This window comes from Schistocerca serialis, chromosome 6 (assembly GCF_023864345.2).
Source record: "Schistocerca serialis cubense isolate TAMUIC-IGC-003099 chromosome 6, iqSchSeri2.2, whole genome shotgun sequence".
Taxonomy (NCBI): Eukaryota; Metazoa; Arthropoda; class Insecta; order Orthoptera; family Acrididae; genus Schistocerca; species Schistocerca serialis.
In genome coordinates, this window is record NC_064643.1 from 376225163 (window position 1) to 376241116 (window position 15954).

Genomic DNA, 15954 nt, shown 5'->3' on the forward strand with positions numbered 1-15954 from the left:
CAGCAGTATCCAGAGATTATGTAGCAGTTACCCAGACTTGCCCCAGTACAACACAATATGGTGCACTATGTATTAACAACTTCTGGTCCACTGATCCACGCACGACCAAGGCATTTGAAAACAGTAAGTTTGAAGGAGCAAAATGGGAGTTTGCCTTCATGGTGGTACAGGAAATCTGCTGACCATCTAATAGCAGCTTGTCTTCGCTTCTCCACTTCATACTAAAGAAAATGGATGACACTCCATGTCATGTGATCAAGGCCTCGGACTTTGTTACGAAACTGCGGTCGCACATATAGCAATTGCGCCCGGTGGCACCGAGAGAATGGCAGTCCCATCATTCATTTGTATTCCGCGAGTTGTCACGTACGAGTGCAGGCGCCACGCAGCAGAGGTCAACCAACGGTGCTGGTGACGCTGTAAGAAGCGAAAGTAAGTGGTTACGAGGTCGGGGCGTCGTGTGCAATTCAACCAACGGTACTCTTGACACTGTGGGGGGAGGGGGGAGGTGATAGTGGAATTTTATCTTGCTGCATAGTGCCGCTTGTGAAAGAAATGTATGAGACGTTATGTAGTCATAGTGTTGTATGTTCTTTGGTTTTACTAACGGTCGTTACGTGTAGCCAGAAGTGTATTTTACTCATTGTCTCTGTAGTGGCGCTTCGTAAATGTTGAAACAAATCTTGTCAAATCCTCAACAATGTCACGATTGATTCACAGAATAATTTGTGCTCTATACTTAGCATATAAAGGGCAACTATTATAATCTGAAATTATAATTTAATACGTAGTTTATGTTCTCAGGGAATTACACATTTTTCCTCCAGTAAACAATACTTTCTAATATGAAAGCATACTTCATTTAGGTTCCAGAAAGCAACAAAAACAGTTATTGCTGTATTGACTATTGCAAATGTCAAAAAAAGAATAATACAAAAAAAATCGAACATACCTCCCAACTAGCAACGAAGTTTTCCATTATAAAGAAAGCTTATGATCTTATGGTGCTTACGTTTCGGAAACGTTACAAAGTATGATGCGGGTCTTTGGTAGCTTCTCCATCGTCACAAAATTCTTGGAATATCGTGTAGATGAAACAATCTTTATTACCCAAGTAAGCAAATACATCATTGTACACAAAACACAGCACAGTTACAGAATACATTCTGTAAGAATAATTACATCTATCTTCAATCTTTTTTCTGGATATGTGCGTTTTTTTTTCTCTGAGCACGCGGCAGCGATGATTCCGAAAAGAAACTCAGCAACTGTATAGCTCACAAAACCGTACACGAACTCTCTCGCTTTCCAAAAAAGCGCAGAATGACTTCTCGTCCCCGCCGTAGGAGCTACTAATATGGCGTGGCACTGCAGGCAGTGCTGAATAACGTGTCACAGTCTCTCTATGTATTCCCTGTCTCCTTGTGTTATGCTGTTACCCGTAAAGATAGGGCGTCTACACTCTGTTTTTGTGCATATCTTGTGGAAGCTCATTGATCAGTGTTTACCTGAGGTACTGTTTTAGCTATTTTGTTGTTGTTGTTGTTGTTGTTGTGAGAAGCAGAAGAGGAAGGAAAAGGTGTCAGCTGATCGAATAATATGTGTATGAAAAGGTATGAGTAAAATGGATTATTGACGAAATTGAAGAGGAAGCATAAGACCTGAATTTACGTTTTGTTTACGAGCTGTTGCTCTCTACCTGTTGACTGTTCGATAGCTGGTTAAGTTTGAATCCAAGTTACTGTTACCCAAAGAGGTACTTATTTTATAAAAATGAACTGATTAGATGTGTTGTCCATTGGCGAAAGTGAATGATTTGAAATTAGGTTTACTGATGAGAACTATAGTCAAAACGTATACCGATTTGAGACTTAACCTTTGTTGCTTTTACAAGTATATTTTCCAAATCAGCGTACCTTAACCGACGTCTTATGCATCAACACCAGGCATCCTCAGATCCAGATAGACCCTTTCAGGGTGCCACGGACGACCACACCTGAAATAACTTATAGATGCCGTCACAATATTTTGGTTCGGAACATTTGCAACTAATGAAAACCTGGAACAAAATAGAGGCAAATTAATGAGCAGTTTTATCATTCCGTCATTTTTGAGACATACATGGGTTGGTGCTGTGGTCGAACACTATCCAAGAAAGGCATTTGTTTTGATTTTGAGTTTTGTTGTCGGTACCGCTGTGAACATGTTAGGGTACACAATAGCCATTGTACCCTGTGTTATTTGTGTCATATTAGTCGGTCTACGGAACAACGCGAGCCATCGATATATTCTTGTATTAATAAGAAAGACGTTATACGTTGTGTACGTGGCGCCGTGAATGTTTTTATGTTTTAAATGAAGTTGTATTTACGGTTGTATGTTTTGTTTATAATACGTTGATTAATCTAGTAGGTGGTGGCTATAATTTTGTTTGCTGGACCTACATAGGTCTGTTGGATATAGATAACCATTGAGAAGGACGACGTGGATTTTTTTAATTTACGGCACTCGAAAGACATTTCTTATGAGTCTTCATCGCTACATGAACGAGGTATCACATTGTTAAGTAGTTCACAATAGTTCCTCTATCTTCTATCGATTGTGTTGTAGATGGCGATATCATGGTGGAATAATTGGCTTGTTCAATCTCGCTTTGCTGACTCACAACGAAACTGTCACCTTTTAGACTATTCAAGACCTCTAGCTACACTGCACTACAGATGAGTACGTTACCTTATTATAAGATTTGTGAGAGCAATGTCAAAGAAAGTAGGCCCATGGTAGAGTTACTGCTGAGATAAGGCCTATAGTTACTCCACTGAAGATTTCTGTTGAATCATAACCAAACAGTAGTACATCTTTGTGATGAACATTCACTTTCTTGGCTCTGTGAAAATATGTGTTCTTCTTAAGTTAAAGTCTATTCACTGCATTTTTATGTATGAAATCAGGTATGCATGTATGCGTATTGTTTCAAAAATCTGTTTGACAAGAGAAATTAGAATACTTGCTTTAAATTAGATAAAAGTAAAGAAGAGAGCATATGTACCCGCAGATGATGTACCTGTATGCCCATTTGGAAAATAGGCTGTGAGAATATATCAAAGAAATAAGTGCAAATTAAGGGAAAAATTATGGTGGCTGAGTGTGCACAAGAAAGAAATGAAATGAACACCCACTCAGTTACTAATTGCTACCATTTTAATGTAAGGGTACTAGTCAACATTGCAATTTTAGAGAATTGGTGAAAGGAGTGCAGACGTAATTGGGTGGCCACAAAAGTGCATTGTTGACTAGGAAAAATAAAAGGTGGCAAAATGTTGTTGAAAGACTGTTGTTATCCTGAGTGTAACTCATGTGATGAATAATTACGGATAGCAGGACTGTGGATGAACAGAGGAAACAAGTCTTCTCCAAACATTGATTGGTTTAGTCCGCTTGTACTGCAGTCATTGGTTTGACATGGTGGAATTCCATTATACTGCATGTTTATTGTATAGTGCAGAATTGGATTGTGAGTGGCAATTATTGTGTTACACTTATTGGTTGACTGTACTTTGGTGCTATAAATTTACATGCATGTAATGTATGCACTCTGATTTCAGCTTGTCTTAGTAACCTCATTTCATTTATTTATCCAGGGATCATCTTACAATGATATTGAATTTGTCATCATAATACAACGAAAATAAATAGCTAAAAATATATATACACGTAGAAAATGTAAGTATACTTTATGAAGATAGAACAGGTGATAGGCATATGATTTCTTTGCAAAAGCATTACAGCATTGTTATGTGAAAAGATGTTGTAATTATCCCCGTTCATTATGAATCCCTTACTGCGAATTCTCTTCAAGTAATGCTTGATTATGTTATACACAGTACTTACAAACAACGTTTCAGCTGCCTGATTAAACCGATGTATTTTAGTAATCTTTTTCTTCATGTTGGGCAGTTTATTATATAGTTTTATTCCCTGATGGAAAATGCTGTTGAGTTATTTGTTTGTCCAAGCAAGCTCTAGCTCCATGGTTCCATATATAACGGTACGTACAATAGATTGATAGATGTACTCACTTGGTTCCGTTAGTATACTCAGTTTTTTTTAAACAGTTCTGTACAATGAGTCTGACTACTACTACATGTAGTTATATGGTGTGATTCTGCGGAACTTTATGTATGCTACACAATCTAGAGATTTATAATCTATGCTTAATGCAACAGTATGTTCCCATTTGTAAATATCCTTGAGAGTTTCATTTGAGTTCTGGTGTTTTATCAGTGACTGTGATGTTGCTGTCATCAGCAAAGAGAACTTTTTCTTCATGTCTTATACTTCTTGAAAAGTCATTGATATGCAGGATGTTTGTTGTAACTTGGAATAACTAAATGTCTCATCATATGAAGGAGATGGGGGGGGGGGGGGGCAATGATCTAGATGTAATGTCTCCCTTTTCCACATAATACATCAGTCTGTACTAAAACTGGCCAACCCTCCCTCCCCCCCCCCCCCCCCCCCATATGGGGATCCCCCTTTATTGCAGATTTTTTTCATCCATTCATGGTCAATAGCACTGGAATCAGCATGAGACTTACAGCAGATAGATGAAAGAACAGACTGTAATCAGTCACCTTGATGATGAGTTTCTAGAGGGCTCTTCAAAATAAAGCGTCCTGGTGGTATGAGGATTCTCCGAAATCAACCGCAAAAAGAACAGAACTTACATTATGCATTAAATTTAGCCTGTTTTCCAAACTTTCAAACTACTAAATACAAAGGTTTTACTATGCAACCAAATTTATAAAAATGGAACCAAATGAGTCATTTCTTAATTCCGAAAATCAGAAAAATTGAATTTTGTCAATTAATGTGCCAGGTAGCCTAAACGGAAAAAAATGTCTTTGGTAAATCCTAGGAATTTTTTGGCATAGAATCATTGTCTGCAATAAAAATGGGGGGGGGGGGGGCACCCGGGTGAAAAGAGAAGTGACATCAAAGCTGACTAGTAGATCATTCTCGTCCAGGTATAATCCTTGGAGTAGCTTAACAAATTCGGCCGAGTTCTTGACATGGTGAGGGCAGTGACCCATGAGTGGTTTTAACGGCTGTGCTAGGTGTTTGGCTACACCATACGTCAGAGAATTTATGGTGTTCAATTTAGGACATAGTGAGACATTCTCCTTATGGATCTTCGGGAGGCTAAACAGTCACAGTGGAGCTGGGGCCCGAAGGTAAATCTTCCTGACGGTGTTTCTGTGAAGTCCTGAGCTATTGAGAAGATTGATGGTTTTGCGTGTGACAGAAGTAGTCGCGTCTTTTGCCACTTCTTTGTATGCTGGATCTTGTAGTAAGGTGTCGATCTTCTGCCAATAATTTTCGACTTCAATAGGACTGTCGCATTCCCTTCGTCTGCTGCTAAGACCACTATATCCTTATCATCCCGAAGGCTCAACAGTGCCTTGCACTCTTCTGCTTTGTTAAGGTACACCGTGGGTTCTGCCTGGATGAGAAGGATCTGCTAGTCAGCTTTGATGTCACTTCTCTTTTCACCAGGGTGCCGCTGGATGATTCCTTAGCTATGCTCGAAGATCACTTCGATGAAGACACACTCAGACTCTTTCGTCTCATGTTAATCACAACATACTTCAAATGTGGTGGGAAATTCTATGAGCAAACAGATGGTGTTGCCATGGGTTCCCCCCTGGCCCCAGGTATTGCCAAATTGTGCATGGAGAACTTTAAAGATGTGGCACTGAACGCCGCCTGCCATAAACTCCATAAACTAAAGGTGTTCTACAGATACATAGACGAATGGCATACATGACAGCATCAAATTCACCATGGAGGTAGAAGAGAAGAAAATGGCTGCCTTCCCTTTTTGGATATTTTGATTGAGAAAAATCAGGACAGTACTTTGGGACACTCAGTCTACAGGAAGAATACGCACACGGACTTATATCTCAATGCTCGGAGCTGGCACCATCCATCAGAATGTAACTTGGCACTAAAGACCTTAATACATAGAGCCAGGTGGATCTGTGACAATGAGAGTTTGCCGCACGAGTTAGCACATCTGCAGGAAACCTTCTGAAAGAACGGCTACACCAAGACACAAATAATACTCGGCTTGCATGCAGACAAGAGGCAGGAGGAGAAACCAGAAGAATATGAAGCAAAACGTGTGATGTTTCTGCTGTTTGCTATACCGCTGACAGCCAAGATTGCAAGAATATTAAAGAAGCACAAAATAAGGACCGTGTTTTGGGCACCACAAAAAGTGAAAGATATATTTGGCTCTACCAAAGACTAGCTGGGGTTGCAGATGCCGGGCATTTACAGTATTGAGTGCGAATGTGGGATGGAATATATCGTGCAGATACAACAATGTATCTCCCAGTGCTGTACTGAACACATCAGGAACGTACGACTAGGACAGATAAACAAGTCCGTGGTAGCAGAACATAGCATTATCGAGGGACACACTTTCGAATTCAAGAAAACGAAGAAGCTGTGGAGCGGCAGAGTTTCTGGGACTCGATCTACAAAGAGGCAGTGGAGATATGTCTGCACAACAATTTAATAAACAGGGATAGCGGTTTTCAGCTCAGTGCAGTGTGGAATCCTGCAATTGACAAAATACGTCAGGAACGCTCCGATCTGAAGGCAGCGACTTCTGCAGACAGATTGGATAGCCACCAGGTCTCGACACTGGGCCGTGGTCCCCCACCACCACCGACGCGGTACCCCCTTCTGGAGGAACGTGATTGGGTGGCCTACAGAAACCAAACAGCTATATAGATACGCAAAACACAGCAACCCGACACCCACCTAAAACCAGGAATAAAAGTGACAGTTCCCAACTATGTTAGCTACCGTAAATACAGGCCAATCCAAGTCAGAGGAGTGGCCATATACATAAAAAGAGAGATCCCCTGCCATCAGGTATTCTTATCAGCTACCAATAAAATCGAAGCAGTGGCGGTCGAAGTAACCACTGCCACTGGACCCCTAATAAGTTTTGCAATCTATCGACCCCCACAAGACAAGATAGATGAGGGAGACATAACTGCTCTAGGGCAAATTGAAGGCAAACTCATAATAGGAGGCAACTTCAATGCCAAACAACCTGATTGGAACTCTAGAGTAACTCCAGAGGAGGCGCCAAACTGCAACAACTAGCTTGCAACCACCACTTCGAAACATGAGGTGTGGTCAGGTCCACACATTTTCCAAAAAATGGAGGTAGACACAACATGTTAGACATAGCAATCACTAGGAAGATCACAGGTTTTGTGGCCGCAATGACAATCAACACAATGTCCTCTGACCACAACCCAGTGATTCTAGAGGTCGATGTGGGAGAATGGGTAGCACTGCCACGGTACCAGACATCTTACAAATGTACAGACTGGAAGCAATACTGAGAAACTGTCACCTCTGATATCGCTCGCACTCCGCCACCTACTGCTGAAACATTAGAACAAGCACTACAAGACCTAACAGGTACCATCTTGCAGGCAGCAGAAGAAGCCATGCCCCCCCCCCCCCCTCCTCCCCACCACAAAGGGACGGACTGCCCTCATAAATATAGCTCCCGGAACACTTCCTAGCTCAAATTCGACATAAGAACAGAGTGGCAAAACAGTGGAAGATCACCAGAAATCAGGCCCCCAGGAGGCTGCTCAATCGTCTGCAGAGATAGCTGAAGGTAGCACTCAATGAGCACAGAAACCAGCAATGGCAAAACCGCATTGGAGCTCTCAAAGTAGACGATCACACACTATGGCAAGCAACCAAGCAATTCACAAAAAGACGTGCTAGGATGCTGCCACTGCACGGCAAGTGAGGTCTGGCCTACAGCCATACTGAATAGGCCAATGCCCTTGCCGACTCCTTCAAGGAGCAGTTTCAAGCGGCAGAACCCCAGGATGAAGAACATGAAGATTTAGTCCGTCGTCAACTGACTGTCTTCCTCAATTCGAAGGAGGACCCAGAGGACGAACTCACACTTTTTGCCCCCGAAGATGTGGCAAAGGTAATTAGGTCCCTCCCCACAAAAAAGGTGCCAGGACATGAGTGTCACCAATCAGTTAGGCCTAGTTAAAAACCTCCCACCCTTGGCGATCACACACCTTGTGAATGTCTTCAACGAGATTACTCGTTTCCGCAAGTTCCCAGCTTGCTGGCTACAGGCCGATTAGCCTCTTGCCAACTCTCAGCAAGATCTACGAGTGCCTCCTGCTAATACCCATACAGGAACATTTTACCAGAGAGCAACGTCTGCCGGATTCCCAATTCAGATTCCAGCAGAACCACTCTGCCCCACAACAGATCATGAGAGTGGTTAAAGCAGCCACAGAGGCTACTGCGGGATAGTGCTACTAGATGTAGCTGAAGCCATCAACTCAGTATGGGTCAGAGGGCTACTTTACAAGTTGTATACACAAGGGTTCCCCAGGAGCATAGTTAAGCAGATCGAAAGCTGTCTCTCAGATAGGACTTTCTCTGTCAAAGTAGAAACCGCCACCTCCACCAAAAGGCGAATCCGTGCTGGGGTGCCACAGGGATTGGTCCTGCGCCCGTTTTGTACAGTCTGTACACTGCGGACACGCTTATGCCCCCCCCCCCCCCCCCTGGTGCACACTGCACAGTACGCAGATGACACAGCCTTCTACACACTAAATGCGAACAAGGGCCTGGTCATCTGTAGGCTACAAAGGGTTTTAGATGACACAGTCACTTGGGCCCATCGCTGGCGCAGTACCAACTCTGAAAAGACACAGGCTATGCTGATCATCCGGAGGCTCGAAAGGCGCAGACCACCTCAATGCCCCCCACCCTTCCACCATCACCTAAACTGAACCAACTCCCCTGGCGCAAAACCGCCAAGTACCTTGGCGTAACCTTGGACTCTCATCTTACATGGAAACCCCACCTAGACGAGGTCCACAGGAAGGTGTATATGCCAGAATATACATCCTATACCCAGTCCTCAACTCAACCAGCTTCCTTTCCTGCTGTGTAGGTGTGAAAGTATATGAGGCCCTGATACGACCAGTAATGGAATATGTGTGCCCTGTCTGGGGATACGTGGCAAAACAGCACCTGAACAAACTCCAGAGGCTGCAGAACTGCGCCCTCAGGAGGGCACTGCATCTACCTGTCGGATTCCATACCGATGATCTGCATGCCGCAGCTGAAATCCCGCTCCTGAAAGAGTGTTTCCAAGACCTGCCAAGTGCCTTCTGTGAAGGCTCTTCCAGATCAGGAAAAGTCCTCATCCACTCCCTAGGTCAGCATGACATGTCCTGCGACAAGCACAAACGCCCAATGACAATCTTCGCTGACTGAGTTGAAGAGAAAATCCCCATATCCAATCCCTAATCCTTCACCGTACCGCATATTATCAATCATCTGCCAACCTCAGGCAAGTACCAGACACACACGGAACATTCATCACATTTTGCAGACACCCAAAAATTACAGAAATAACCACACATACAAGGAAACACATGGAGTAAAAGCTGAAAGGCTACAAACTCCCCCACACACTTCCCCAAAGAGGGGAACGCCGAGAAAGACTGCAATCATATATAAACATGATTGTTTTTAGAAAAGTGTCCTCTACAACATTGTCTGTTATACAAAATACCCTAAATTCAAAAATAACCAGTCAAAATGACCTTCAAAGTTTGGTATCCAAATTTTAAAAAATCCATTTTTTAGGCCCAAAAAAACTAACAAGAAGTGATTTATGAGTCTATTTTTTTTCCTATAGTTAGATGTCATACACCACTAGCCTCATATACAGCAAGAACACCTACAGATGCTTCCTTAATTTTTTATGAATTTTTGAAATTTGAAAATTTTCATGTTTTGTAAAGTTTGCGGTTAGTTATCTCAGGTGGGACGGAATATAAAAATATAATTTTTGCACAGTTTGTACACCTATATGATAGCAACTACTGTAAAAATTTCAGCATTGATATCTGAGTGTGAACAAAGATATGAATTTTTGAAAATGAAGAAATAATTCACATTACTCTACACCTGATCTTATGGCTTTAGCCTTTTTAAATGGTTTATTGTTTCGTTGTAATAAAATTTAATTGTGACATATATTTAGTTAACACTATCACCCAGTATTCATTTAGTTTATTTATTTTAATAATGCAATATTAAACAATAGGAGCTTTCGCTTTTGTTGTATGGTAATAAAAATGCCCATTTACATTTAGGTTTATTGTCATTAAAGAAGTACATTATTGTTGGGTGTGGCATTGTTGTAGTCTGTCCTGAAACCCTGTTAGAGTGGATGTACATACTTTACCGAGAGTGTAGAATGTGTTATGTGCTTTGTTCTGTGTAATTTGTAATTAATTTTGAGAGATTAACTGGAATGCAATAACATGGATGAACAGTGCTCTGTTGGACAGATAGCAAGTGAAGTGTGTCACAAAACAGTTTAAGGTTCAGTTTCAAAAAACTTGAAAAATATGAATGACTTTGACGAAGTTAGACAAACTTTGTTTAAATTTCGAGTAAGTTCTTCTGTAACATCAGTGTGTGAGTATCATGAGAAGAAATATATTCTGAAATACAACCACACTTTTGGAAGAAAGTGCTGTGATCCACTTAAAGTTCATAAAAAGCCCATTACTGAAGGTTTGAGGGAAATAAAACTTGAACTTTTGTCCTTGTTATGTGAGAGTGAAACAGCTTCCCAAGTGAAACATAATGTGATTCCTGGAAATTCCCTGTGCCCAAATTGTTACTCAAAAATATTTGTTGTGAATCCAGAACCAGAATCATGTAACCTTGTTAATGACATTTATATTCCTAATGAGGAAGCTGTTAGCATATTGGATTTTGCTTGTTCTAAGTTAGACATGTCTCCTGCTTCGAAAACAATAAAATTAAGTAGCAGAAAGAGAAAAGCAACTATTGAAAATAAGGTACAACAAATTTCAGACAAAATTAGAAAAGACTTGGAACCATGCTTTAATAATACAGATACCAACATTATTTCTAAAGAAGTATCATCTGACACTGAATATTTAAGCTTAATAGAGAAATTAAATATTGAGTGTTCAGTGGCATCTAAAGAGGAAAAAGTTAAAATTTTAAGTTTGCTCCCTGACTCATGGTCAAGAGAAAAAATAATTCATGAATTCAATGTTTCTCATCGTTTGGTTAAACTAACCCGAACATTAATGAAAGAACAAGGCATTCTTCCAGTTTTAGGAAAGAAGAAAGGAGTAGGTACAAGTGAAAAAACAATTAAAAAGGTCCAGCAGTTTTTTGAAGATGATGAAAACAGTAGAATGTGCCCAGGTTGCAAAGATAGCAGAAGAGTTGTTATAAATGGAGTTAAAGTAACAAAGCAGAAACAACTAGTACTGTCCAATTTAAAAGAACTTTAAATAGATTTCAAAAATTCTCATCCTGAATGCAAAATTGGAAGGTCAAAATTTTGCAACCTCTGTCCTAAGTGGTGTATTTTGGCTGGATCTTCAGGGACATACTCCGTATGTCAAACTGATGATTTTGGGTGCAAAACTCAGTGATCTTAACTAAATAGAGTTACTGGATTTAATGGTCTGTGACACTAACAGTTATGACTCTATGATGAGTTTGTGTAATAAATGCGCTGGTAAGGAAACTGTTGTTGAATTGTTTCACGAATATGATGAGGAAATGCCAGACAGTACTACCTTCAAACAGTGGGTCACAACTGACAGGGCAGAAATGATAACAGTAGTTAAATCTCAGGAAGAGTACTTGGAATCTTTAATTGATAACTTACAAAAACTCAAAAGTCACCACTATGTTTCTAAAAAGTAAGTTTCTGAAGGACAAAAAAAGCACAACTTCATGAAACTGAATGCATAGTGCTAGCTGATTTTGCAGAAAGGTTTACATTTTTGATTCAAGATGCAATACAAGGGTACCACTGGGTCAGTGACTAGGCAACACTGCAGCCATTTACTCTCTACTTTAAAAATAAGAAAGCTGCGCGGGATTAGCTGAGCGGTCTAAGGCACTGCAGACATGGACTGTGCGGTTGGTCCCGGCGGGGGTTCGAGTCCTCCCTCGGGCATGGGTGTGTGTGTTTGTCCTTAGGATAATTTAGGTTAAGTAGTGTGTAAGCTTAGGGACTGATGACCTTAGCAGTTAAGTCACATAAGATTTCACACACTTTTTTATTTATTTATTTATTTTTTTAATGAGAAAGATGAAGTTTGCAGTTCTTCTATTTGCATTCTAAGCGACTACTTGCAGCACAACGCTTCAGGCTGTACAAGTGTTTCAAAAGTATGTAATAAAGTACATAAAAGAAAATTTTGCCAAGGTTGAGAAACTGTTATACTTTTCAGATGGAAGTGGTAGTCAGTATAAGAACAAAAAGAATTTTTCACTTCTGTGCAACCGCAAAGTAGACTTTGGGTTGGAGGCTGAATGGCACTTTTTTGCGTCTTGCGATGGTAAAAATGCATGTGATGGAGTAGGAGGTACAACAACATGTGAAGTAAGTAAAGCCAGCCTACAAAGACCTACCACAGACCAAATTCTCAGTACAGGACATGTATGTCTTTTGCAAGGATAATATTAAAGGCATTACCTATTTTCTGAATAAGAAAGAAGTGGTTCTGCATATGAAAACAACACTTCAAACCAGATTTGAAAACTGTATAGCAATAAAAAGAACAAGGCATTTCCACAAATTCCTTGGCTTTGCAGAAACCTTAGTTCGATGCTATGAAACATAAGAAACCGAAATTTATAAGGATCATTGTGTCAGTAAAATTACATCTCTGTCTTTAATGTTGAATGACATAGTGGCATGTGTGTATGATGGACAGTGGTGGCTTGCAGAGGTTGAAAGAATAAGTTTGGAAAACAACGATGTTTCTGTGCATTCTTACTATCCTGCTGGACGAAGAACATCTTTCAAGAAAGCTACTAGTGACAAAGTTTGGATACCAATGAAAAATGTTTTAAGGAAACTTTCAGTGCTTGAACTTACCACAGCAGCTGGGAGGTCTTACTCTATATCACAGAAGCTATCTGAAGAAATAAGTGTTCTTAACATTCACCACCAGATGTGGGAACAGTCACATCTCAAAAGATGTTGATTGAAAATATTTATTTTAAGTATGTCAAAATAATATAAATGTTAATTTCAGTGATTTTTCCACTTCTTGTGTATAATTCAGTACCTTACTTCAATAATAATTGATTATATCCCACCAATATCACACATGAATAGGCAACAGCCATAAGACCAGTTGTAGAGTAATGTAAATTATCTCCTCATTTTCAAAAATTCATATCTTTGTTCACTGTCAGATATCAATGTTGAAATTTTTACAGTACATGCTACCATATAGGTGTACAAATTGTGCAAAAATCATATTTTTATATTCCATCCCACCTGAGATAACTAACCCCAAACTTGACAAAAAATTAAAATTTTTAAATTTCAAAAATTCATAAAAAATTAAGGAAACATTTGTAAGTATTTTTGCTGTATACAAGGCTAGTAGTGTATGATACCTAACTATAGGAAAAAAATAGACTCTCATAAATCACTCCTTGTTTGTTACTTTTGGGCCTATAAGTGGATTTTTGAAAATTTGGGTACCAACTTTGAAGGTCATTTAGACTGGTTATTTTTTAATTTAGGGTATTTTGTGTAATAGACAATGTTGTTGAGGACATTTTTCTAGCCGGCAGAAGTGGCCGTGCGGTTAAAGGCGCTGCAGTCTGGAACCGCAAGACTGCTACGGTCGCAGGTTCGAATCCTGCCTCGGGCATGAATGTTTGTGATGTCCTTAGGTTAGTTAGGTTTAACTAGTTCTAAGTTCTAGGGGACTAATGACCTCAGAAGTTGAGTCCCATAGTGCTCAGAGCCATTTGAACCATTTTGACACTTTTCTAGAAACAATCATGTCAGTTGCAATGTTGTAACTTAACCCAGTGCAGAGATATTCATATTTTTGCTAACATCTCTAAACTGAAACATCGTCGCACACTTACAAACAAAAATGGCTGCCATTCAGTAAAAGTGAAAGGTAAATTTTTTTGAAAAACTTTTGAACTTCTCAATTATAGGGTAATCACATATAAAAAAATTAAAATATTTAAGATTGGTCAATAAGCCAACTTAATTTTTATTGGACCATTGATGTTTTATTTGGAATTTTTTTTTTTGCACCATGCATCTTTTTTTTTGAGATAGTTCGTTGTTCCAAATTAAAACAAGCACCTTGGGCATTAAGAACAGAACTGGACTTAATACACTACCCTGAGGAAAACCTATATGTTTCTTGTCTAACAACTGCTTTACAAAAAATTTATCATCAGCAGATATGTGCACTATCTGTACCTTGTGCACCCAGTTCTCCAAGTAATACTGAATCCAGTCATTTGCTATTTTTCTAGCGCTTCTAGCTTGGTTAATAGTATTTTATGGTCAGCAGTGTCAGAAGCCTTGGACAAGTATAAGAAAATACCTGTAACCCAACCATCCTTGTCAAGAGCTTCAAATACCATTTTTGTGAACTCTGTAATGAGAGACTTCTCCCACTTCAGAAACTAGATTGTGCTTCCGGAATGATTGTGGTTCATTAATAGGTTGTGTTTATTCATGCAGTTCATTAGTCAGTCTTTCATGATGGATTCAGTTATTCTTGAGGATGCAGACAACAGTGAAACTGGCCTGCAGTTTTCAGTACTATCAACATTACATTACTTTAGTAAGGGCACAACTCGTGCATGCTTTAGGTACTCTGGAAAAATACCTGAATTAAAAGGCTCATCTATTATCTTTATTAATAGGGCTTGTATGCTCTCTATACATACCTTCAGAATAGAGACCAGGAACTATCTGTGTCTGCTGACTTTTTATTTTTTAAAGTCTCTATTGTCTTCCTGACTTCAAGCTCTGTTGCAGAGAACATCATTGTAATTGTTGTGTAAGTCACTGTGGGCGCTGTGTGTGTTTTACATGTAGGAAGATTTTGTTACTACAAAATTTACTAATTCCTGGTGATTTTCAGTTATTCTACTACCATATTTGATTAGTACTTCATTACATTTGAGTCTTTCTTTTCCAGTTCCTTGCTTTATGATGTGGTGCAATTTTTTCCTTTTATTTCTGCATTATATATTATTTTGTTGTTGAATGATATTTTTGCAGCAAGCAGCACCATTTTTTATACCTGGATGATAATCTATGAATCATAGATTAGTGTAGTGCTTTTGTAAAGAATTGAGAAATTTAAATGTCTGGGAGGACTTTCTAATACCTGCAGCTGTCCATTATTTTCCTAGGCTGCTGCTGTAGAAGTGGCCTCTTTTGGAAATATCTCCTGAAAAATTAATCCAAACAATATGTAGAATGTAGATAACTTACCATGTACATGGTTTTCCATTTACAGTTCATCCCAGATTTGATTTGCCAATGCTCTAAAAAAATATAAGTATTTTATGTACCAAGAAGAACAGTTTTGCGGGTTTTACCAAGCCAATCTTTAGGTTTATTATCTGATAGCAAAGATCAGAAATGCCAAGATATCTTAAAAATACTTACAGTTTTCCCTGTTCATATCTGTAAGCACATGGTCCACTGATGCTGAAATTTCTGGTACCCTAGTTGCGGTGCTTACCATTTGTGCCACACCAAAAGTACTGAAAATGTCTAGGAAGTTATTACTCATTTCGGCCTCAACACCTGTGTTAATGTCCATGTTGCTAAATGCTATTATGTTTTGGGGTTGAGACATTTTCCAGGATTCAGTTAATTTGCTAAAAATGTCCACATTATTACAAGATGAGTGGTACACATATAGAGAGATTCACTCCTTAAAGATGTCTGGCTTTGTTATTTTATTGCTGCCTGTTCAAATGTCTGTCTACTCTAATTTCAATCATATTTTTTCCAGATTT

At 39.5% G+C, this 15954-nt stretch overlaps 1 protein-coding gene across 4 annotated transcripts in view; it reads left to right on the top strand.

The window, feature by feature from the left end:
• Positions 1-1440: 1440 nt before the first annotated feature.
• Positions 1441-15954, top strand: part of LOC126485092 (integrator complex subunit 14) — a 79968-nt gene continuing 65454 nt past the window's right edge. For 2 of the 4 annotated variants that reach the window (XM_050108703.1, XM_050108704.1), the window contains exon 1: positions 1441-1613. The gene's annotated coding sequence lies outside the window, so the exon portion shown is untranslated. Of the gene's footprint in view, positions 1614-2649; positions 2725-15954 lie in introns of those variants that run through there. The other 2 variants (XM_050108707.1, XM_050108705.1) reach the window with 2 other exon arrangements.